This window comes from Podarcis raffonei, chromosome 14, assembly GCF_027172205.1.
Source record: "Podarcis raffonei isolate rPodRaf1 chromosome 14, rPodRaf1.pri, whole genome shotgun sequence".
NCBI classification, from domain to species: domain Eukaryota; kingdom Metazoa; phylum Chordata; class Lepidosauria; order Squamata; family Lacertidae; genus Podarcis; species Podarcis raffonei.
Window position 1 is genome coordinate 43,691,115 of NC_070615.1, and position 25,826 is coordinate 43,716,940.

General features: G+C 46.7%; 1 protein-coding gene and 1 non-coding gene across 2 annotated transcripts in view; both read left to right on the forward strand.

The window, feature by feature from the left end:
- MAP2K3 (mitogen-activated protein kinase kinase 3) overlaps positions 1–25,826 on the forward strand; it is a 66,787-nt gene that overhangs the window by 8,417 nt on the left and 32,544 nt on the right. The window lies entirely within an intron of this gene.
- TRNAI-GAU (transfer RNA isoleucine (anticodon GAU)) lies at positions 7,942–8,014 on the forward strand. The gene has a single exon. It is a non-coding gene; the product is annotated as a tRNA-Ile (tRNA).

A 25,826-nucleotide genomic window follows, 5' to 3' on the forward strand; every position in this document is an offset into this window, starting at 1 on the left:
GCAAAGTTCTTAACCTGAAGCACTATTTCTGGGTTAGCGGAGTCTGTAACCTGAAGCATATGTAACCCGAGGTACCACTGTATTTTAGATATGTAGCAGCATAATATTACAAAATACTATTTTTAATTTTTGTTCACCTCCTTTTGGCAACTCCTGCAGCCAAGCTGATGCCAAATGTATTGCTCTGCTTTCCTTTTCATTTAAATATGTGGAGTTTTATTCAATTCTCACAGATTTCACATATAATTCCAATATGTAATGCATTTGTACCTCGGAAGTTGAACAGAATTCATTCTGGAAGTCTGTTCGACTTCTGGAATGTTCGACTTTCAAAGCACGGCTTCCGATTGGCTCTATGAAGCTTGTGCAGCCAATCGGAAGCTGTGGAAGCCCCGTCAGATGTTCAGCTTCCAAAAGAACGTTCGAAAACGGGAACACTCGCTTCCGGTTTTTGATCCTTCAGCAGCCGGAACGTTTGACTCCCAAGGCATTGGGTAACCGAATGTGGCGATCACACAGGGTCCCTGGACGTTTCACCACTTTATTTCTCGCTGCCACCACCCAGGCCCAGTCAGGGTTAAATTGGAACATAAACTTCTGTTTATTTATTGCAGTTTAACAAGCGTGTGGTTTCATAAATGGTATCGGTCAATTACATTCATGGGGTGCCTATCCAGACCTATAACTTCCGCTACTTGCTCTCACTCACTAAAGCACCTCTCAGATATTTACTTGTCTTCCTAGCTCCTAACTGTTCCTAACTCAGCTTCTTTCGCTACACTAACTCAACCTCCCCACAGACTCTATCCCAATTCACTTCCACTCCAACCACCCACCCATAGATTTGAAAATAAGGGACCAGCAGCCTCGAAAATAAGGGATCATCAGCCAAAATAAGGGATTTTCCAAGCACAGGTATGTTCAACTTCTGAGCCCCTCCCAGCCAAAGGCAGAAAGCCCAGTCAGCAGCCAAACAAAGCCTCAAGTGGTGGTTCCCACAGCGCAGCAACCCGACAAAGGGGATGCAGCAAGGAAAACCACCGTCCCCTCTCCGCTGGGAAGCGCTGAGCAAAGGCGAGTCCCCAGGCAACGCGGCCGATTTGATTGGCACAAGGCATGCAAGCTCCACCCCCCAGTCGTTCTTAGACTCCTTATTGGGTGAGCAACGCAGCCAAGCAACACAGTTGGAGCCTCCCTCCTCCCTGGCTAGCAGGGAGGGAGGGAGAGGAGCTGCTTCCTTTGAAACCTGGGAAATTTAAGGGACATCATCAATAAGGGACAGCTGCGGGACACAGCTCTGGGGTAAGGGACTTTCCCACCAAATAAGGGACGGTTCACAGCTATGCAACCACCCAACTCCCAACAAACTCCCTCTTTGCCCCTCCCAGAGCTGGTTTTATAGTCCTTCTGACTCCACCCCCCTGGATTCTGATTGGGTAACCTATTTAACTATTTCATTTTCAGCACTCTCATATGTTAGCGTCACACCGAGGTACGACTACAATTCTTTCTTTTGTTTTATCAACTTCTTATCCTGTTTTCCAATTCCCCCCCACCTCTTTGCTGCACCCCATCTTCCCTTTTTTGTATCCTAATCACAGTACAATAATTTCTAAATCTTTCTCTTGCTCATAACTCAAATCCTGCTCGCGCATTCATCATATTATAATATCCCTTTAAATGCACTGCTTTCTTTTGGACCACATCAGCAAGACCAAGTGGGGGGTGTCTTGATGTTTGAGCAGCCCAGCACCACCACAATAATTTAATAATAATAACAACAATTTTATTATTTATACCCTGCCCATCTGGCTGGCTTTCCCCAGCTACTCTGGGAGGCTTGCAGCAAAATATAAAAAGTAATAAAACGTCAAACATTTAAAACTCCCTGATATGTACAGGGCTGCCTTCCATATACAGTGGTGCCTCGCAAGACGAAATTAATTCGTTCCGCAAGTTCGTTCTTTCTTGCGAGTTTTTCGTCTTGCGAAGCACGGTTTCCCACAGGAATGCATTGAGCAGCCTTCCGAAGCCTGGCGGCGGGAGGAGGTCTCTCCGCCCCACCGCCAGCCTTCGGAGCAGCCTTCCGAAGCCTGGCGGCGGGAGGAGGTCTCTCCGCCCCACCGCCAGCCTTCAGAGGAGGTCCGAGGACAGTGGGGAAGACGCGCTGCGCTTCCCCGCTGTCCCGGAGATTTCCCTATGGGCTTTCGTCTTGCGAAGGAAGCCCGTAGGGAAATTCGTTTTGCGAAGCGCCTCCAAAACGGAAAACCCTTTCGTCTAGCGGGTTTTCCGTCTTGCGAGGCGTTCGTCTTGCGGGGCACCACTGTACACTGATGAGCTTTGCGCCCGGGACAAACAGATGTCAACAGCAATTTCTGTCCCACCATTCTTCCACCCTGGAACTCAAATCGGCATGCCTCCTGTTCTGAGATGGCCAGCCACCCAGATACTGACCAGAAGCAGACCTACTTTGCTTCAGCAGGCCCTCTTGCATCTTCAGACCAAAACCTAGGACCGTATTGTGAACTGCTGTGGTATATTTGCAAGAATAATAATATACAGCTGTCTTAAAGCAGGCGTAGCAAATATTTCACACCCTCTGGTTGTTGTTGGACTCCAGTTCCCATCAGCCACTGCTAGCATAGCCAATGGTTGCACTCCGGAGGGGCCTCCACACTGGGCATCACTGCCATAAATGAATAAAAATCACTTCCTTCTGAATCCGGTTAAGCTGATGCATAAATGTTGGTCATCGCATCTTTATTAAGCCCTCGAGGAAAGGAAGTGAGCTTGAGTCAGGATGAAAGTTTCCGTTGTGTACTTTGGTGGTGGTTGTTGTTTAGTCGTGTCCGACTCTTTGTGACCCCATGGACCAGAGCACGCCAGGCACTCCTGTCCTCCACTGCCTCCCGCAGTTTGGTCAGACTCATGTTTGTAGCTTTGAGAACACTGTCCAACCATCTCGTCCTCTGTCGTCCCCTTCTCCTTGTGCCCTCCATCTTTCCCACCATCAGGGTCTTTTCCAGGGAGTCTTCTCTTCTCATGAGGTGGCCAAAGTATTGGAGCCTCAGCTTCAGGATCTGTCCTTCCAGTGAGCACTCAGGGCTGATTTCCTTCAGAATGGATAGGTTCGATCTTCTTGCAGTCCATGGGACTCTCAAGAGTCTCCTCCAGCACCAGAATTCAAAAGCATCAATTCTTTGGTGGTGGTGGTGGTGGTGGTGGTGGTGGTTATTATTATAGAAAGACAGGGTGTGAGAGGCAGCATGGTGTAGTGGCTAGAGCCCTGGTCTGGGTTGGGCTTAGGGGTGATGGGAATTGTACAATCCAACAATGCTTGGAGATGCCATAGGTTTCCTGGCTCTGTAGCGTAACCTACTTCACAAAGTGGGTGTGAGGTGTGTGTGCATGTGTATGTCTGGGTAAATGGGGTGGCTGTGGAGAAATAATTGTTTATGCTACCTTGAACTCCTTGGAGATATTGCAGGATAAAAGTGTAGTTAACACCAGAACTGGATATTCTGTTCTGAAGGGGTGGGGGAATGGTGCAATAACTACATTAGGGCAATTCCTTTATTTGGACCAACCAAAATGTTGCAGAGGTGTGTCTGTGTATTTCATTGTTCATATTGCTTTTTATCCCACAGAATTCTTCAGGCTGGATGTTTAAATAAACCGTCAGGGAAGAGGGTGAGGAAGATTAAAATCTGGGCATGTGGGGAAAGTTCGCAGGTCTACAGTTCATAATAATCCTCGGCTGGTATGCGAGCAGGAGTTTCTTTGACAGACCTGTCCCATCCTTTTTTGCCTTGAACATCCTATCTTTGTTTGCTGTGGAAGAAAGCCCCGCGGATTGCAGTGGAATTTCTCCCAAGGAAATGTGTAAAGGATTGTGGTCAGCAGGCTTTGCATACCATTTCCCGCCTCCAAACTTTCTCTCCCACATTTCCCTCCTCCCCAGTAACACTTGTCAACACTGCATGGATTCTGAAGAGGTCGATTGGGGTCGGCAAAGGCTTCCCGTTCTGAATTTTTTGATTCTTTGCCGTTTTCATGGCAGCAAACTGCCTGGGCTACCCTCGGTGGTGGCTGGCGCCCGTAGGTGCTTTTACGGCGGAAGGCCGGGGGGCCCACAGTAGGCAGGATTGTTAGCTGACCCCCTGTTCTTCTCACAAGGTTCCCAGAATTCCCTGGGAAGAGGAATGGACGGTTTAAACGTAACAAACTACTGCTCCCAGGATTCTCTGAAGGAAGCCATGACAGTTTTGGGGTGTCCAAACTTTTTTCAAAGAGGGCCAGATTTGATGAAGTGAACATGCATGAGGGCCAACCAGAGTTGTTAAGGATTTAAGTTTTAAGGATTGAAGTTGTTGAGCTTTTTTTTAAGATTGATATTGTTGAGCTTTTTTAAAGGATTTTACCCCAGGTTATATTATAGACTGGATTAAACAGAGCAGTGCACCGGATTAGGACTTTGGCCTGGTTTAAAGTGTTACAATACCGCTTTAAACAAGGAGGGCTCATCTATTGTCTTTTCGCATTAGGTATCCCACCGAGGTTTCAACAACTGAGGGGGCTCTTCCTTCCGGTGAGGTGGTGTGCAGGATTCTTGCTGGGTTTCAGTGAGGGACGCCACAACATGTCCCTGTGGGTTGAGCTGAGCTGTGTGTGTGTGTGTGTGTGTGTGTGTGTGTGTGTGTGTGTTTAACCAGAGAGAATCTGGATTTGCATTTCCTGTCTATTGGTGTGTAACCCTCTTATGAGTCAGCACCATCATGTTTCTGAATGAAGAAGCTGATTCACCGGCAGAAGTGTGTAGGCTGGGCCCGGCTTCCTGGTCCTTGAAGCAAGCAGCTCTGCCTTTTAAAGGGGAAATGGTGTGGCCTTGAGTTGTGACAGGGTTTGCAGTGCAAGTACAGTAGTACCTCAGGTTAAGTACTTAATTCGTTCCGGAGGTCCATACTTAACCTGAAACTGTTCTTAACCTGAAGCACCACTTTAGCTAATGGGGCCTCCCGCTGCCGCCACGCCACAGGAGCCCGATTTCTGTTCTTATCCTGAAGCAAAGTTCTTAACCTGAAGCACTATTTCTGGGTTAGCAGAGTCTGTAAGCTGAAGCGTATGTAACCCGAGGTACCACTGTATAAGGATAGATCCTGACTGGTCCAGTTTCCGCTTCCCTCAAGCGTTGGAGGTCTGGGTTCAGGGGCGAACGTTGGTAATGTGGCTCTCTGAGCGAGGACAAAATTTTGTGCCCCCTCTCAGCTCTTATTCGCCTTTTCTCAACTAAATACTCACATCCCCCCCCCCACGGTTCACGTTTTGGAGATAAAAAAGAGAGGACTAAGTGCAATTAATAAATTCAGATTTCTAAGCCTGGTGCCTGCAAGTTGTTTGAGGGGCCTGTCTCTCCTACCCACCCTTCCCTGGAGTGGGTCAGCATTTATAAACCCAACAGGCAAAATGCATTCCTTGTGTAGAAAATAGTAGAACTGGCTAGAGGGGATTAGATTTCTTCCTTTGTTTAAAAGCAGCAGCAGCAACAATACTGAACAGCTTGAGCTTTTTAATGTGGCATTGCACAGCTGAGCTATCTGGAGAGTAGAATCATGTGGTGCAGTAGGAGATATTGGGAACTAACAAGACCTGACTGATGCCAGAATAATAATAATAATAATAATAATAATAATAATAATAATGATGATGATGATGATGATGATGTGCACCACCAATCTGACTGGGTTGCCCTGGCTGCTATGGGTGGCTTGCAACAAAATATTAAAAACACAATAAAACAGGGATTGGCAAGGTTTACCCGTGATTTCTGGTGTCCACATCTGTGCAGATGCAATTTCCGGCACTGCGGAAGTGAGTCCCCACGCTGCACTGCGCCAGTTTAGCACAGCGCGCGGGGACTCATTGAGCGAGCGGCTCAGTTTGGGGGTAGCTCCGCTTGTGGCCCATGGGCCTTAGGTTGCCTACCCCTGCAATAAAACCACAATAAAAACTACCCTTTACAGGACTGCCTTCAGATGTCTTCTAATAATCAGGCGTTTATTTTTTGACATCTGATGAGAAGGTGTTCCACAGGGAGGGTGTGATTAGTTAATGGAACTGCTCCGCTGAGAATATTGATCTGTTGGTATAACAAGGTCTTGATTTTGGTCATTAACATAGTTAAAGAAAGGGGGCCCTTGTGTCTTTGAAGGTATCTCTCTTCATTATGCCTTTAATTACCCTCTTGTGTCTGCTGAGAGGTTCCTTGTAACTTCACTTCTTGCAATGAGGGAACCGCCAGAAGGCCCTCCGGGCTAGACCTCTGTGTCCAGGCTGAACCGTGGGGTTGGAGATGCTCCTTCAATGTTATTATATTTTAATGCACAAACAGACAGCTTGAAACGGCCATCAACTGCATAACGCTAGTTGGCCAAGAGACTGTCCCAGCTTGGAGAAACTCTGCTCCGTTGCATCTTTCATGTTGTGATATTAATTGGTTGACGCTGCCAAATCCTGTAGGTCCATCGAGGTGGAAGTGTCCCACTGTGTCCTGGTAGCCTAACTCAAATTGGTCTGGTGCATTGCTGAAGCATAAAGGGGGAGAGTGTCCAAGTGTCTATCGCACCATTGTAAGGAGGTTGCATGCATTCACATGCCTGAACTTGTGCTGTAAGTAAACCAGCCCCGATTTTGCACAAGAGCTGAGATTCCCGACATTGCAACGAGTGTGCAACGTGGAAACGAGCACCTAGTGCAGCAGCCGTTTTTAATCTGGTCCTGGCGACCCCACAAATTTGGTACATTACATTTCCAGGTAAAAAAATGGGTCATGTTGTGATTCTTTTCCCCCCACCCCAAATAATCTTTATTAGTTTTCCGGTTACATACTCCACATACACATAATGTGTTGCATTTTACATTTATAAACAGATCAAGGTTGAATCCTGACAAGACAGAAGTACTGTTTTTGGGGGACAGGAGACGGGCGCGTGTGGAGGACTCCCTGGTCCTGAATGGGGTAACTGTGCCCCTGAAGGACCAGGTGCGCAGCCTGGGAGTCATTCTGGATTCACAGCTGTCCATGGAGGCGCAGGTTAATTCTGTGTCCAGGGCAGCTGTTTATCAGCTCCATCTGGTACGCAGGCTGAGACCCTACCTGCCCGCAGACTGGGCGGGGTATAAATAATAAATTATTATTATTCATTATTATTATTATACTTGCACTTAGGAGCATGTTGTGATTCTTTTAATAGAATGCAATGCATAAGAGAGGGAAGGTTTGTGTGGTGGGAGACATTATCTCTGGGGAAACAAACAGTGCCGTCTTGGAACTTGGCGAGGCAATAAATTAATAGTGCAGCTTGCTGAAGGGGCTGTGCTGGGAATGGGGCAAGTTCCTTCTGGCTGGTGGTGGCTGCAGATAGTGGAAGGAAATGCGGGTTGGGGTTATCCAGTAAGACAGGAAGGACGGGCCGAAAGAGCCATCAGGTGCCTGAGCCTCTTAAGTATGCCTACAGCTCTTGAAACCCGCCAGCTTTTCCTTCCCCTTTCTGCGCAATGAAAATGGAAGTTATTCTGAACCCTGAAGACTAATCATGCTGCTTCTGGGAGGTGCTGGTCTGGATCTTGTGCCGCCAGGGCTGTGCACGAGAGGCAGTGTGGTGTAGTGGTTAGTGTTGGACCTGAGAGACCAGGGTTCCAATCCCCACTCGGCCATGAAGCTCACTGGGTTGACCTCTCAGCCTAACCTACCTCACAGGGTTGTTGTGCGGATGAAATGAGGGTTGTGCATTTCACCCTGAGCTCCTTGGAGAGAAAGGTTAAAGGCCCATCGAGTCCAACATCTTTGATCACATTGTGCAGCCAGATGCTTGCTAGCAAGACCTGAGTGGAACAGCATTTTCCCACTTGAAATTCCCAGCAGCTGGTATTCCAAGGCAGACTGCCTGATAGCTCAGTTGGTTAGAGCGTGGTGCTGATAATGCCAAGGCTGCAGGTTTGATCCCTGTTTGGAACAACTGCATATTCCTGCATTGCAGGAGGCTGGACTGATCCTCAGAGTCCCTACAAAATTCTGTGACAGGATCCAGCCATTGTGGCTAGTAGCTATTGCAGCTGGGGCATCCAGAAAGCATAAAACAAAGCAGTTACATATTCTGCAAATAACATTTAATAATAAATTGATTTATATACAGTACTGATCTTCACCAATCAAAAGATCCTAGTGTAGTGTACTTCATTTAAATAATAATAAAATCATAATAGACAGCATAATAGTAAAATAATTATAATAATCATTTTTATATTATACTGTACTGTGCTTTGTTGGCATCCGTCTGTCTCAAGAGACAATGGAGTACGCCTCTGTGGGTCAAGTCCAACCACAGCATGATATACGACACAGGAATGTTTAAGTGTTACATTGATCACTTAAACACCAACACACTTGCCCTTGTCTCCTGCCACACCCTTTGAGAACCACTGTCTTAGATCGTGAGGTTCTTAGATGTAGACCTAGATCTCTTGAGCTAATAATGGGTCAGGAGAGGACTCTGGGATGATGGAAGTTGTGCGCGGCAAAGTTTGCTACGTCAAGTGGAGTTTGCTTTCTTTTTGCTGCTGCACAAGGGAAATTAACATTGTCTTGCCTTGTTCTCTGTTTGCATTGGCCAACTTCGCGACTCGGCTCTGAATGCCTTTCCCCCTTTGTTCTGGCTTGCAGCGAAACAAATATAATGGGTTAGTATTACTCGAACATCATTTGGAGAGCTACAGATTCTCTGCCTCTGAACCACTCCATCATCTTTGTTTACCTTGGCTTTGAGAACCAGTGTGGTGTAGTGGTTAAGAGCGGTAGTCTCATAATCTGGGGAACCGGGTTTGTGTCTCCGCTCCTCCACATGCAGCTGCTGGGTGACCTTGGGCCAGTCACACTTCTTTGAAGTCTCTCAGCCCCACTCACCTCACAGTGTTTGTTGTGGGGGAGGAAGGGAAAGGAGAATATTAGCCGCTTTGAGACTCCTGAAGGGGAGTGAAAGGCGGGATATCAAATCCAAACTCTTCTTCTTCTTCTACCCTAGTGGGAAACTCGCAAACAGGTCACTAGTACAATGACTGCCTCCTGCTGTCATCCCCCAGAATCTGGTGGCATTTTTGCCTCTCATCCCGGGCGTACAAAGCAGCCAAGCTGACTAGCCAAGCAGCCACTGATTGTCTCAATCCCCCATGAATGTCCCCAATGCTCTGCGATTCCTGGAAAGCTTCTGGACATGACGCACAAGCAGAGTTCTCTCTTGTGTAGACCAGGCTGCCTTGCTGACTAGTTACAGCCTTGCATTTCTGGAGTGCATTTGTACAAGAGCTCCACGTAGTGGCTTTGGGTTTATTTTTAAAACAGTGTTGAAAGCATTGACTCAAGTCACTGCTTTTCTTTTTTAAAACAAGTATCCCTTCTCCTTTCCTTTAGGTGAATTTTTTTCGCTTTCCACCCGGCGTTGCCCATTTAATTCAAACTCGGTCAGCTAGCAACACTTCCTGTTGACGCCCTCCCTCATTGGCTGGTGTTTCGCAGAAGCCAAATAAAGCAACAGTATATAAAGAGAGGATGTCAGGCCGGCTGCTGTGGAGAGAGCTTTTTGTGTGGGTGGCTCAATTGTGAATGGGATCATAACTGCGGCTTGCTCTCTTATCTTCCTGGCAGCATTGACAGGGGGCGGGGAACTGTTATTTTTGTTTCATTTCCTTTTTCGAGGCTGAAACTGTGTTGCAGCCTGTAAAATCTGCAAGCATTTGGCTGGAAGTTATTGCACTTGCAACTTTCTCACGGGTGTGATTCTCTTGAATTTTCTTTCACTGCTTCAGATTATTGGTGCTTTTGTAATAATAATAATAATAATATTTATATCCCGCCCTCCCCAGCCGAAGCCGGGTTCAGAGCGGCTAACAACAGTAAAACGATAAAACATTATAAAATCATTTCATTATAAAATTAATTCCAATCAAGTTAATGGCAACCATTGGGCTAGAGGTTCTGTGAGGATTGCCAAAGTAGGGGGTCAGACTGTGCCTTGGCCAAAGGCCTGTGGAACAGCTCTGTCTTGCAGGACCTGCGGAAAGTCCCGCAGGGCCCTAGTCTCTTGTGACAGAGCGCTCCACCAGATCGGAGCTACAGCCGAAAAAGCCCTGGCTCTGGTCGAGGCCAGCCTAACCTCTCTCCTTATGAAGGGTCAGGCCCGAAAACTAGACTCTTTGGAAATTTTTGTGGGCAGGGCTAAGGCTAATTTTTGTGGGCAGGGCTAAGGTTGGTCAGTGTGACAAACCACAACCCTCAATACAAGCAGTCACAGGCATTGAAAATTCAAGAGTACAGTATTCATTTATTTACATTTATATCCCGCCATTTCTCCAAGGACTCACCAGATTGTGCATGGTTCTCCCCCCTTCTTTTCATCCTTTTAACAGCCCTGCGAGGCAGACTATAGGCTAAGGGACTGTGATGGGCCCAAGGTCACCCAGTGAGCTTTCAAAGCTGGGTGTGGGTTTGGACCTTGGTCTCTCAGGTCCTGCAACACTCTAACCACTGCACCATAAAAAGGTAAAGGGAACCCTGGCCATTAGGTCGAGTCGTGGACGACTCTGGGGTTGCAGCGCTCATCTCGCTTTATTGGCCGAGGGAGCTGGCATACAACTTCTGGGTCATGTGGCCAGCATGACTAAGCCGCTTCTGGCAAACCAGAGCAGCGCACGGAAACGCCGTTTACCTTCCCACCAGAGTGGTACCTATTTATCTACTTGCACTTTGACGTGCTTTCGAACTGCTAGGTTGGCAGGAGCAGGGACCGAGCAACAGGAGCTCACCCCGTCATGGGGATTCGAACCGCCAACCTTCTGATTGGCATGTCCTAGGCTCTGTGGTTTAACCCACAGCGCCACCCGCGTCCCAATACTGCACCATACAGACCCTGATTTAAAAATAAAAATGTACAAGTGGTTTCGGACACGATGTAATGTGTGGGGACAACACACAGCAAGAGCCTGTCTCATGTGCTTCCTTTGGGTGCCTGTGGACTGCATCTCCCATCATCCTGGATCATTAGTGACGCTGAACGGGGCTAATAGGAACTGCAGTGTAGCAACATCTGGAGGACTGCATCTTCCCCATCCCTGGTGTGCAAACCTGCTCCTAACACATGGAGAGATGCATAATGTCCGTGTCGGATATACTGTACTGAGAAATGAAGGGAACAGGAAGCGTGAGGTGACATGTGCGTCCTCTCCTCCCTGTCTCCAAACCATTCTGTAATGTCTGGAACCACAGACTTTCCAGGTGTGTTTGAACCTAGGCCTGCTAAACGCCTTATCGGCAAGAAAATCAACATTTCGCTGAGCCTTTTTAGGTTGGGATGGACAAGGCTTCAGTTAGAAGTTGGGTTTTCCTTGTTAACGTCCTTTCCTTGAATTGTGCTGGTAACAATTGCACGGGAAGAAGCTGAGGAATGTTTCTCTCTCTTTCATCTTCAGATGCTAACTACTGCCACCCTTCTTGTTTGCGCTGTTCTTGAGTTCCTCCCTGGAGAATTGTATGATTCCCCCCCCGCCCCCGCTTTATTTATTTTGCGTTTCTCTTACACAAGCAAAGGAATGTTGGTGCAGTTCAAGATTTCCTGAATTCAATCCTCTATTGTGGTTCAGGCTTGAAATATGCTTAAAAACCACACAAAACACCTGTGGGTTTAAAATAATGGTTTATGGAAACATTCTGTTAAGCCTAGGAAACAAGGAACTAGTCCTTAAGGATGTTGGTATGAATGTTCCCCTTTAGTCCTTTCAAAGACCAATCAAGACCTTTTCCAAATAGCCTTTGAGTTGACTTGTTGGCTGCTGTTTCTGCTGTTGTATTCTGTACAGTGGTACCTCAGGTTACATACACTTCAGGTTACAGACTCTGCGAACCCAGAAATCTTACCTCAGGTTAAGAACTTTGTTTCAGGATGAGAACAGAAATCATGCTCCGGTGGTGCGGCGGCAGCAGGAGGCCCCATTAGCTAAAGTGTTGCTTCAGGTTAAGAACAGTTTCAGGTTAAGAACGGACCTCCGGAACGAATTAAGTACTTAACCTGAGGTACCACTGTACTAGTCATTCCAATTATTCAATTTTTAAAAAATGCCACCTGCTCAGGACAGTGCGATCAGTCCTTTCCTCCACCATAATTTTCACAGGGGCCCCTGCAAGGTCAGTCAGGCTGAGTGTAACAGCTCAAGGTCACCCAATTATCCTTGTTAGTATTTGTTACTATGATACGTGCATTATCTTTGTGTTTTTATGTTGTAAACAGCCTTGTGATCCTCGGATGAAACGTGGCATAGAAATGTACTAAAGAAGAACAGAAATAAATGACGCTTCATGACAAAGTGGGGTTTTTTAAAGGTGTTTTTTGGGGGGTCCTTTGCAATTATTTATTTTTTTACTTCTTGATGTATTTAAAAAACAATAATTCTACTTTTCTTCCATTCAAGAGCCCAAATCATTTAACAGCAAAACATGTTTAAACCCAGGAACAATAAATAAAAACCTTAGGGAAATGAATGGGTGGCTCAGGCATAGAGCACAAGGTTTGCCTGGCATCTGTCTGTCTCGGGAGACAATGGAGGTTTGCGCCTTTTGGGAGTAAAGTCAAACTGTTAGAGAGTCGCGGCGCCTGCTGTGGCCGTAGAGACTGATACAGGAGAGACATGTTTTGTTGCAGCTGGGGCAGATGAAGGTGCCCAGTTTTGTTGCTGCAGATGCACCATGGCGTTTCTTCTCTGAGCTCCTCCCAGCCGTCATTCCTCCTCTGGTCACTGCTGTGGATACACAACTTGACTGCTTGTCTCCAGGCACTGCAGTCATCCGCGAGGGATTCCCACATGGCCAGGTTGGTTTTGCCAGCCTTTGTGTCATGTTTGCAGACATCTTTGTAACACATAGAGTTGGTCTGGCAATGGGCCCCGGTGCCTGAAACCAGCTCCCCGTAGAGCACATCCTTGGGGATCCTGTCATCTTCCATTCTGTGGGCATGGCAAGCCAGCGCAGAGGTCGCGGAACATGGGCTTGCAAGAGCACATCCTTGTCTGAGCCTCTGTCCTGCCATGTGATGCCCAAAATCCTCCTGGCCAGAGTGGATTTGATTTTAATCAAATCAATTTAAATCACGATTTAAATCACTAGTCAGTAAGAGTTGCTTAGAATCATTTTTTTTTACAGAAAGACTCATTCTTGCTGGTATGATCTTAATATTTACAACCAGAGGAAGGTTTCATTTTTGGAATAATAAAATTTTCAGACTAGTTTTTACAGTTATATAAAAAACAACTGATTTGGGTTATACTGTTAGAAATACACAGACAGATAATTATGAAATTATTGTGAGGGTTAATAAGTTAACTGTTTATATTTGGACAACTTTTCTGCTGTACTTTACTGGAATGAGAAAAATAATCATTTCCTTAACAATTTAAACAATTTATTTAACTAAAACAATAACATTATAGCATATGTATCCCTGTTTGTTAACTGATGCGGTTAAACAATTTTGTTTAACAAAAACACCTTAGACTGAGTTTTAGCACACATGAAAAACTTTAAACAAATCCTTATTTCCTGATGGACTATAATGTAACTTAAATAGAAAACTATCTTTAGAAAGATTTTTCCTCCAAAAGCATTTTATTTTAAAAATCCAATTTAAGTTAAAAAAAATCCAATTTAAAGCAGAAAAACAATTGATTTTTAAATTTTTTTAAACCATTAATTTTTATCCACCCCGCTCCTGATGCAGCACATGTGGAAGCCGTTAAGGCATCACTCCTGGTGGGTGTAAGTTGCAGGTCTAGAAGGCCTGCACATTGAACGTGCTTCTTAATGGTAGTGAGTTGAGAGCACAGTCTTTGGATGCAAAACATGTCCCTAGATAAGGGTTGGGAAAGGCAGTTGCCTGAGACCCCTGGAGAAATCTTGAATACTACTGAGGAAGATAAACCAGCAGTCTGACTTGGCATAAGTGAGGTCAGGAACCTTGTGGCCCTCCAGCTCCACATCAGCTTCGACCAGCAAGACCAAGGGCCAGGGATGGTGGGAACTGTGTGTCAGCAATATCTGGGGGGTCGCAGGTTCCACACCGATGTGGTACAGAAAGCAACATCCTATGTTCTTGATCAGGGGTCAGCAAACTTTTTCAGCAGGGGGCCGGTCCACTGTCCCTCAGACCTTGTGGGGGCTAGGACTATATTTTGAAAAAATAGTAATGAATGAATTCCTATGCCCCACAAATAACCCAGAGATGCATTTTAAATAAAAGCACACATTCTACTCATGTAAAAACACCAGGCAGGCCCCACAAATAACTCAGAGGTGCATTTTAAATAAAGGGACACATTGTACTCATGTAAAAACTCACTGATTCTTGTGTTTCCCGTCCATGGGATTTAGAAGGCAATTCTGGATCCGGCCCCCAGGCCTTAGTTTGCCTACCCATGTTCTTGATGATGCAGCAAAATCACTGCAGCAGATCAATACCAACCTCCCCAAAGGCATCCTGAAAGTCAGGTTTTAATTAGCTGGGGAAAATGTCTTATGATGACAGGCAAGACAGACTTACTTGGGGAGACTGCAGACTTTAGAGCCTCAGCACCATCCTTCTTCTCTGTCTACCTGCTATACTTAATCTGGCAGGAGAGGGGGACAGGACCTCCAATATTTCATTATTTATGATTGCAGTAAAACTTCCTGGCAGTTTACAAGAAATATTCAGATTATCAATAACAGTTTAAATGTTTACAGTTGCTTAAAGTAATTAAAATCGGCAGTAATCTAAATAGAACACATCAACATCTGTATGTCTGCATTAGGCTTGCCTAAACAAAATAGTTTTAAGCAGGTGCTGGAAAGAATACAGCAAAGGTGCCTGATTTCAATCGGCAGGGAGTTCCAAAGTGTAGCTGCTACCACAGTTAAAGATCAGTTTCTCACAAATGTAGATCATATGTGTAACAGGGCGACTTCTGTTTACTGAAGCTGTCAAGTAGGTGTACAGGGGAAAAGGCAATTCCACAATAAACTGGTCCTAAGCGGGTAAGAGCTTTATATATTAAAGTTGATCTGAGTGTATGGGGAGATGCTTCAGGTTACAGACTCTGCTAACCCAGAAATAGTACCTCGGGTTAAGAACTTTGCTTCAGGATGAGAACAGAAATTGCGCGGTGGCAGCAGGAGGCCCCATTAGCTAAAGTGGTACCTCAGGTTAAGAACAGACCTCCGGAACTAATTAAGTTCTAAACCTGAGGTACCACTGTGTTTTAATATTTTGTTGGAAGCCGCCCAAAGTGGCTGGGGAAACCCAGCCGGATGGGCGGGGTATAAATAATAAATTGTTGTTGTTGTTATGGGCTTTGAAGACACTTGAACTCAGGACGAAAGGGAGAAACCTGCTAAGAGGAAGGCATGCTTGGCAAACCCTCACCGTGATCAACTCGTGCCCGGAAACCTATGTCCCCACTGTGGAAGGATGTGTGGATCCAGAATTGGCCTCCAGTCACTTATGGACTCACTGTTAAAACTGTGTTTATGGAAGACAATCTTACTCAGCTATGAGTGATCACCAAAGAAGAAGAAGCAAATATTAGGTACTTTTAGGCTGCATTGAATGGGTGCAATGTGTCACACACACCCCTGCTTCTGATAGTACCGTATTTTTCCCTCTATTACACGCAGATTTTTTCTCCTAAAAAGTAAGGGGAAATGTCTGTGCGTGTTATTGAGCGAATGTGTGGTCCCTGGAGCTGACAAGCGGGAGTGAAGACAAAAATCAGGCAAATATCAAATCGTCCGGAGAAGGGAGGAAAGGAGGCTGCTTTCCTGCATTCTGCCTCAGGGTCTTACTGCCCACCCGCTTCTGTTTCCTTACTGTGTTTCCTCAAACGGAACAAAGAGCAGAGAAAACCCCTCCCCTCCAGGCAAGCAGAGTGGAAAGCAGAGCGTCCTTCTAATTCCTCTCCGTGCGTCTGGGACTCGAAGGCAACATGCAGGTTGGGGGGGGGGGAGAGAGAGAGCTGGTTGGCTTGTGGGGGGGGAACTTTTGCCTTCCTTTCCTCCCTCCGGTAAAACCCCTCTCCTGCATTCTTAGCCAGCTGCTTCTCTGCACACCCCTCTCCTTGTCGCTTCTATGTTTTTCCTTCCCTCCCTACTTAAAACGTGGTTCCAATCACGGATCCACATGGATCCTCAGGATCTTTGCATTGAGTCACCCCAAATTCACCATCAGATCACATAGCAATGATCTGATGCAAAAACAGGGCTGCAATGGTGCAAAAACATGGTTACAAAGCACGGATCCACATGGATCCTCAGGATCTTTGCAATGGGTCACCCCAAATTCACCATCAGATCACATAGCATGTCCATGGCTACAGCCTGCACCAAAAAAATCACGCACCCACTGTTGCCTGGGGCTGCAGTGGTGCAAAAACGTGGTTACAAAGCATGGATCCACATGGATCCTCAGGATCTTTGCATTGGGTCACCCCAAATTCACCATCAGATCACATAGCATGTCCATGGCTACAGCCTGCACCAAAAAAATCACGCACCCACTGTTGCCTGGGGCTGCAATGGTACAAAAACGTGGTTACAAAGCATGGATCCACATGGATCCTCAGGATCTTTGCATTGGGTCACCCCAAATTCACCATCAGATCACATAGCATGTCCATGGCTACAGCCTGCACCAAAAAAATCACGCACCCACTGTTGCCTGGGGCTGCAATGGTGCAAAAACGTGGTTACAAAGCATGGATCCACATGGATCCTCAGGATCTTTGCATTGGGCTACCCCAAACTCACCGTCAAATCACATGTCTGTGGCCGCAGCATGAAGCACAAAAATGATACATCCACTGTTTCATTCAGAATTTTTTTTTCTTGTTTTCCTCCTCTAAAAACTATGTGCGTGTTATGGTCAGGTGCGTGTTATCGAGCGAAAAATACGGTATATTCCTTCACTCACTTCAAAATGGGGCAAGGCAGCCCTGGTCTGATTGGGGGCTTTCCTGTCCGTTCTTCTGGGTGGGGCCCCAGACCTCTGCCTTGAAAGTCCTGCCCTGCTGCTTCCAGCAGGGTTGATTCACAGCCTTTGAGATCTTGAGCTGGCAAGGGATGGGGTGCTTTTGTGCCTGGGACTAGCCTGCTGTGGGGAAATTCAATTTCCATAAAACTGAATGACTTTTTATTTCCTTCGTCATAACTGTGGATAGTGGAGGGGGAAAACCTGCAAAGCTAGATTTCCATGTAATCTTGGAAACTACCATCTCAGTTACAATGATGCTTTTAAAAAAATCCTCCTTTCCCTCTATCCCATTTAAAACTAGATTGTCTTGGGCAGAAATCTTTGAGATGGGGGTGATGATCAGTTGGGAAGCAGAAATAATTTGGAATTGGTTTGCATTTAAAGGTGAGCCTTGCCTTATTTGCCCAAACTGAAACACAGCAGTTCCTTGAGATTTGCACGTCTCTGAATTATGCATGCAGCGTTCCAGCCACGTGCTGTGCACAAGAATGCACTTATTAGTGTAAAATTTGCATAAAAATATATGCACAAGAATGCAAGTGTTAGTGGAGAACAACATGCAAAAACAAAGGGGCTTTTAAGCAGAGGCTGCATGGCCATCTGCCATGGTTGAGCCCCTATTCTATTGTGCACTGAGCTGCGCAAGAGGTGCGACAGTGTTGAAGGGGTGCATTTTCATTTTCTGCCTCCAGCCTTCCTCCTTGTGCTACCTTCGGAGCTTGCAAAGGCCCCCTGCCCTAGATAGAAGTGAGCTCTGGCTGAGCTCCAGGCTTGTCGGCAAGGCGCTGAGTCATGCTGGCCTCTCTTCCAGTCGCTCCTCCTTCTGAGAATCGCTTCCCTTGCAGGAAGAGTTGAGTGTGCAGCCTGCGTTCGTTCTGCGAGGCCAGCCACACTGCTGCTGGCAGACGGTGTCTCGGGGCACCACATATTTCAGAGCTGACCTGCAGAGCACAAGAATGTGGACAGTCAGTGCCAAAAAATAATAATGTAAAAAGCCAGTGGGAAGCAAGAACTGTACCTCTTCAGATTGCAAGGGGGAGAGCTGCACATCTGAATGTTCCCACCCCTGTCAAACTCCCCCCATGCAGTCCTAGAAACTCAGATACATAAGCTAGGAGCGTCTCCACCCCCATCGTTCTGCCCGGACGCTGAGGTCCAGCACTGAGGGCCTTCTGGCGGTTCCCTCATTGCGAGAAGCAAAGCTACAGGGAACCAGGCAGAGGCCTTCTTGGTAGTGGCACCCGCTCTGTGGAACGCCCTCCCAGCAGATGTCAAGGAAATAAACAACTACCTGATATTCAGAAGACATCTTGAGGCAGCCCTGTTCAGGGAAGTTTTTGATGTGTGACATCTTAGTTTATTTTTGGTCTTTGTGGAAGCCGCCCAGAGTGGCTGGGGAAACCCAGCCAGATGAGCAGGGTACAAATAATAAATTATTATTATTAAATGGCTCCTTAAACCCAAGGTTGCAGTTGCCAAAACTGAATGTCTAGTTTCCATTTTTGGGCAAGGCGGCTCCAAAGTCTTATTTTTCAAATGATGGACGGATTGTGATTGATTCTCAGTTAAACCTCTGACAGATGACAGCCTTGAGCTAGGTTAAGAACTTTTGAGAACTTATAGAAGAAAAGTCACCTGATCCAGGGGCAGTCTGCATGTATATATTGGAATATTCCGACCTCTTTTTCTTAACGGTGACTGTTCCGAAAAGCATTTCAGTTCCAGACGTACACTCCTGATTGTGCAGATAAGACAGAATTCTACAGGACGCGGGGTATCAGTGTGTGAAAACAGCCCAGATCCAATGATCCCCAAATGATGGAGATACCAGGCACCATCCTGGCGCCCAAGCATCTTCACTTGGTCATGAGTGCCACCATGCGGGTGGCGCTGTGGGTTAAACCACAGAGCCTAGGGCTTGCTGATCAGAAGGTCGGCGGTTTGAATCCCCGTGACGGGGTGAGCTCCCGTTGCTTGGTCCCTGCCCCTGCCAACCTAGCAGTTCGAAAGCATGACAAAGTGCAAGTAGATAAACAGGTACCGCTCTAGCGGGAAGGTAAACGGCGTTTCCGTGTGCTGCTCTGGTTTGCCAGAAGCGGCTTAGTCATGCTGGCCACATGACCCAGAAGCTGTACGCCGGCTCCCTCGGCCAATAAAGCAGATGAGCGCCGCAACCCCAGTCAGTCACGACTGGACCTAATGGTCAGGGGTCCCTTTATCTTTACAGTGGTACCTCAGGTTTCATACACTTCAGGTTACAGACTCCGCTAAGCCAGAAATAGTGCTTCAGGTTAAGAACTTTGCTTCAGGATGAGAACAGAAATCGTGCTCTGGCGGCAAGGCAGCAGGAGGCCCCATTAGCTAAAGTGGTGCTTCAGGTTAAGAACAGTTTCAGGTTAAGAATGGACCTCCGGAACGAATTAAGTACTTAACCCGAGGTACCACTGTACATTTAATTTAGAACACTTCCTGCATGAGGAAAGACAGTACACTGGGATCTCACTGTGTTTCTTTTGCTCGGAGGAACATAGGAAGCTGCCTGGTAGCAGGCCATTGGCCCATATGGCTTGGGAGCGTCTGAGAGCAGCTCTCCAGGGTTTCAGACAGAGGCCTCACCTTGCCCTGCCTGGAGATGTCTGGGATCAAACATTAGGACGTTGTTCTGCATGCAAGGCTGATGTTCCACCTCTGAGCTCTGGTCCTTCTCAATCATCACTGGTTGTCCTGGAAAGCAGTCCTGCAACGGGGAGATGAGCTGCTTAATCTTTACCTTTCCTAGTATTTTCCCACTCGCAATTGCCGGTGACCTTTCTGCATTGTTTTTGACGTTTCCCTTCCATTAAAACGGACTGAAGTTAATTATGTAACAGCATAATGAATCCTTGGCTTTCTAAAGAAATAAATAAAATCAGTTAGTTTATAGGAGAGTTTTAATAGTTTGGAAGCTGGATCTGCCCAGTCCCTTGGCCATTTTGTCTCATTCGCGCCTCACTACCATTGCTTAAGAAGAGTAAAGAAGAGTGAGAGCCAGTGTGGTGTAGTGGTTGAGAGCGGTAGATTCGTAATCTGGGGAACCGGGTTCGCGTCTCTGCTCCTCCACATGCAGCTGCTGGGTGACCTTGGGCCAGTCACACTTCTCTGAAGTCTCTCAGCCTCACTCACCTCACAGAGTGTTTGTTGTGGGGGAGGAAGGGAAAGGAGATTGTTAGCCGCTTTGAGACTCCTTAAAGGGAGTGAAAGGCGGGATATCAAATCCAAACTCTTCTTCTTCTTCTAAATGGATTGCACCAAGGTCCCACTGGTAAAGAACAGGTTCTTTACAAGTTAGCAACATTAACGGACAAACTGCGTGAAAAGGACAATAGTGATTTTGAAAAAGAATGGAAACCCTTTACAGTATATTTGCAGAAACAACAAAAAAATATGGATTTGTTGGCAGGATTTAAATAAACATTTACAATTTGATTTACAGAGAACAAGAAGTATAACATAGTATTATATACAAACAGCAGAATGTATCATTTGATGTAACAAACCAGAAATGGAAGCTGAGGGAAGTCAACAGGGAGGGGGGAAATTGGAAAATGAATGTTTAGTAAGGATATTGGATATTTGACATGTGAAAAGAAAATCAGTAAAAATTATTTTTTAAAAAAGAAAAAAGAACAAGTTCTTTACTGAGTTTCTTTGTATTTACAAGGATGGCATCTGATTCTAAGCTACACAATGCAGCAAGTTTCTCATGGTTGTCTCATGCAGGAGGGAGAGGGGCAGAGCTTGGGGGGCTTACTGGGAAACAACGAAGTGTAACTTCTCCATCTGTTACAATCAACCCTGCCCTCTACTCAGTGAAAGCATGCAAAGTTGAGTATATAAGGTAAAGGTAAAGGTAAAGGGACCCCTGACCATTAGATCCAGTCGTGGCTGACTCTGGAGTTGCGGCGCTCATCTCGCTTTATTGTCCAAGGGAGCTTCCGGGTCATGTGGCCAGCATGAATAAGCCACTTCTGGCGAACCAGAGCAGCGCACGGAAACACCATTTACCTTCCCGCCGGAGCAGTACCTACTTATCTACTTGCACTTGACGTGCTTTCGAACTGCTAGGTTGGCAGGCGCTGTGACCGAACGACCGGAGTGCACCCTGCAGCGGGGATTCGAACCGCCGACCATGCGATCGGCAAGTCCTAGGCGCTGAGGTTTTACCCACAGCGCCACCCGCATATACCCAATGTGAATTATGTTGCTTTTGGAGGAAGCCGAACTGCAGCCGAAGGGAAACGGCGCTGGTTGTGACACATGCAGAGCAGGGTGGAAAGCCTTGCCTCCTCACGTTCCTTCTCCCTGCAGGCTGAAAAATACTGCATGTTGGTGGTCAGGAGGCTAATCTGAATCCTTCTGCCCAGGTGTTGGAGAATGACTTAAGCCCCGGGTTTTTTCGATCTGGGCCCCATATCTCCATCCCCTTCTCTCCTCTCTGCAACTTTTAAAAACATAACCAAAAGAGATATAATTATTTGCTTATGGGGTTTGTGGCTGTGCTGCAAAGCAGAGAGCTTGTGCATCTTAATTTGCTGTGATTGGATTTTAAATTAGCATCTATTCACATACATTAGCATATGCAAATTTGTGTCTTGGGCCTGCCTCTAGGCTACGCCCCTGCTTCTGCCTGTGATGCTTCTTTTTCTTGTATCTGACAGAGCATGCCATGAGTGTGCAATTCCTTTCCACACATCTACTGTCTGTCTCAAAAACCCTCCACCGGTTCTTCAAAACCCCAAGGCTCAATTGCTGCTTCTCACCCAGCCCCTTCCTGGTTTCTCTTCCTCTAAGCTGGTGAATCTGCTGTGCCCACGGCCTTGCAAGCCCGCTGGATCTCGAGTTTAGTGCCAGGTCAGCTCATGTGCCTGAGTCTTGCATGAGCTGGAATTTTTTTGCTGAGTTGGATTAAAAAAAACAGTCTCCCCCGCCCCTTTTCTCTAGGGGCTTATGAGATCATGGTTCTAAAACCCAATCAGCAGAAATGGTTCGATGGAGCCAGCCTTGCGGGGAAGGTTGCTATCCACTTCTTAGGCTTTCTGCAAGAGCAAACCTCAGCGTGCCTCTCTGTATATGGAGATCTGTGCCTCTGCAGCCCATCTGGGTTCCATTATGGAGGGGCTGAAGAGGCACAGCCTCATAATGCAAGAATTTTGCGGTTAACTCAGCCACGGTCCTTCTCCCCACCCCCACAAGCCTCACTCAACATATATGGTTTAACTTAACGTAACGTAATTGGGGCATTTTTTGCCGATGATGAAACTCTCTGCTCATTTGAAGGTAAAGCAACTGGGTGCCCTATTGTTTCCTAGACTGACTCACTTCGGAATGATAGTTAGGAGGGGGGCGAGAGAGAGATGAACAAGTTTCTCCAGCCGCACTGAAACTTCGATTTCTCTTTGATCAGGTAACGATGACCAGTTTTCCTACCAGCCCTTGGGAAGCAATAGGACAGTGTGCGTTTCTGTTCCGTTATGTTGTTACTATTGCATTTGTGTTCCGTCTTTCCCATAAAGAACTCAAGGTGGCACGCCTGATTCTGCCCATTTCTTCACCACAACAACCCTGTGAGGTTGGTGAATCTGTCAAATTTGGTTTCTCGTTTTCCCTCAGTTCAGTTCTCCACATTAAGTGATTTTTTTAAAAAAAATCCTGATGAAAATTCACCAGTGTTTGTCTCAAATTTATCCAGATATATACATTTACATATGCAAGCTTGTCATATATATAATATACATGCATGCATGCAATTTCCCTTAATACAGTGTATGGAGTTTGCAGCTGGTGGGTCAAAAATGGGGTCCAGTTCGGCCTGCCAGGCCATTCCCCAACCACGGTGACATTAGCCTATGGGTGGGAGGACGGGGTTTAATTCTGCGTTGACAGTACCCCCCCACCCCCAATACAGAAATATATTGGGGGGTGGGGGGTTTATGTTATGTTGTAAATAAAATTTCCAATAAAATTTATTAAAATTTATTAAAAATTTAAAATAATTCTGCGTTTACTGCATTCTGTTCCCAGCAGGTAACAGAAACGCTTGACTTGGTCAGCAGGATTTATATACCGTATGTATTTTTTAAATTTCTACATCACAGGGTGGTTTACAATATAAAAATGCAAAAATACATAACATAGTAACAAGCAAAACGACACCCCTTCCCAATGTTTGAAATTAGCCAGGCGCCAGGCACGTTTTTTGACTGGTGCTGGTCCAATTGTGAGCACATGGAGATCTCTGGGATGTCAGGTTGGCAGCCGACATCTCCGTCTGGCTGGCTGTTACCAGCTTTCCTACACAGGTAAGCAAGAAGAGCTTATTGTATTTATATCCCACCTTTTTCCCCAAGGAGTGCAGGGTTCACTGCCATTTGGCAATGACCTTATATACCTGAGTTTCTAACACTGCTCCCTCCGTAGTTTAAAAGGCCATAGATCAGGCTTCTTCAACCTCACCCCCCCAGATGTTTTGAGACTACAATTCCCAGCATCCCTGACCACTGGTCCTGGTAGCTAGAGATCATGGGAGTTGTAGGCCAAAAACACCTGGAGGGCCGAGGTTGAGGAAGCCTGCCATAGATTGTTTAATGACCACATTTTTCGCTCTATAAGACACACTTTTTCCCTCCTAAAAAGTAAGGGGAAATGTGTGTGCGTCTTATGGAGCGAATGCAGGCTGTGCAGCTATCCCAGAAGCCAGAACAGCAAGAGGGATCGCTGCGTGTGGCTCTGTCCCTTCCCCCACCGCCCGGAAAAGCCCCCAAAAGCCGTGCTCCCTTTAAAGAGCTGCGCAGAGCGTGTGTGCGGCTCTTGGGGGCTTTTCCCCGAGGAGGGAGAAGGTCAGCCTGTCAGTGACGGGGCTGCCCTTCTCCCTCCTCGGGGAAAAGCCTGGAAGCGCCGCACACGCTCTCCATGCGGCTCGTGAAAGGGAGCTCTGAGCAGAGCCTGGGATGCATACAGGCTCTGCTCAGCGCTCCCTTTAAAGAATATTTTTTTCTTGCATTCCTCCTGTAAAAACTAGGTGCGTCTTATGGTCAGGTGCGTCTTATGGAGCAAAAAATACGGTAGGCAAAGGCCTGGGAGAAGGGGAATGTTTTTGCCTGGCGCCTAAAGATGTGTAATGAAAGGGACCAAGCGAGCCTCTCTGGGGAGAACCTTCCACAAATGGGGAGCCACAGTAGAAAAGGCCTGATTTTGTATTGCTGCCATCCGGACTGGTCATGAATGGGGCAAATGAAGAAGGACCTCAGGTGATGATTGCAGGATCTGCGTCAGTTCATATGAGCTTGCTCGAGCTTTATAATCAGCATTTGAGGCTATGTAATCTACTGGTGGGGACGCGGGTGGCGCTGTGGGTTAAACCACAGAGCCTAGGACTTGCTGATCAGAAGGTCGGCGGTTCGAATCCTCGCAATGGGGTGAGCTCCTGTTGCTTGGTCCCTGCTTCCAACCTAGCAGTTCAAAAGCACGTCAAAGTGCAAGTAGATAAATAGGTACTGCTCCAGCGGGGAGGTAAACAGTGTTTCCGTGCACTGCTCTGGTTCGTCAGAAGCGGCTTAGTCATGCTGGCCACATGACCCGGAAGCTGTACGCCGGCTCCCTCGGCCAATAAAGCGAGATGAGCGCCGCAACCCCTGAGTCAGCCACGACTGAACCTAATGGTCAGGGGTCCCTTTACCTTTACCTACTGGTGAAAGCTGTGAGATGAGTGAGTACCAAGGACAGAGCCTCTTCTATAGCGACTCCACATTTTCTTTGGAAGAACGTCTGGCCTCCCTTTTTGCATGTGGTTAGTTTCAATGCCCCGTGCTTTTCAACAGAGGTTTTCTCTGCTGCCGTCACCTTAACTATTTATTTATGGTTTGTTTATTCATTCTGCTTTTACAAGTATGCTGTAATCTGCTTTACGAGGGGCTAGTTACCCCCAAAAGCGAGCTGGGAATCTATTTAGTACCATGTCAGGGATTGAGTGTTCGAATCTGTCCTTAAAGGAGTAGATGCATTTGGGAATCGTACTAAGTATATGGTGTCTAGCAGCTTAGTTAATAATAATCAGGACTGGACCTCTGCTACCTTTAATAGCTGGGCAGAAGAGGGAGGTTTATCTGTCTTGGGAGCAAACAACGTCTCCCCTCACCCTTCCTAAAACTCAGCTGCAGAGAGGTCCCTGTTTTGATTGGGACTTTGGTGCAGAGGAAAGGATCTAACTTTTGCAACCATGCTGTAGTGCTTACTTAAAATCTCTCTCACTCCACCCCGCACTGAGCAGAGGTACATTATTAAATCATTATGAGCCCCTCCAGACAGTTTTTTTATTTGCAGTATTGATGCAATAATCGTACATTTGTGGCGGATGGTGCATCAGTTCGATAACAGTGCACAAATGCTGCTCCTTGCACAGATCCTGCACCGAGTCGTGTTTTACTCCCGTGCCCGCCTGCCTGACTTCAAACAAGTCCATCCAATCTCTTCCCTTTCTGCCTCCCTCCCGGCCGCCCTCCTTCCCCCTCCCCGGAAAAAAATCAAAACCCCTGCAAGCACACTGGCATAGAGTTACCAATTCCACTCTCCTCCTGACAGCTGGCTTGCTCATGTTCCAAAAGAGGATCTCTTGTTTCGCTCCTGACGCAGGTTGCTGTGAAGGAGGCCGGGCTTGGCAGTTTGGCGTCAACCGGGATAGGTGAGAGCTGTCAC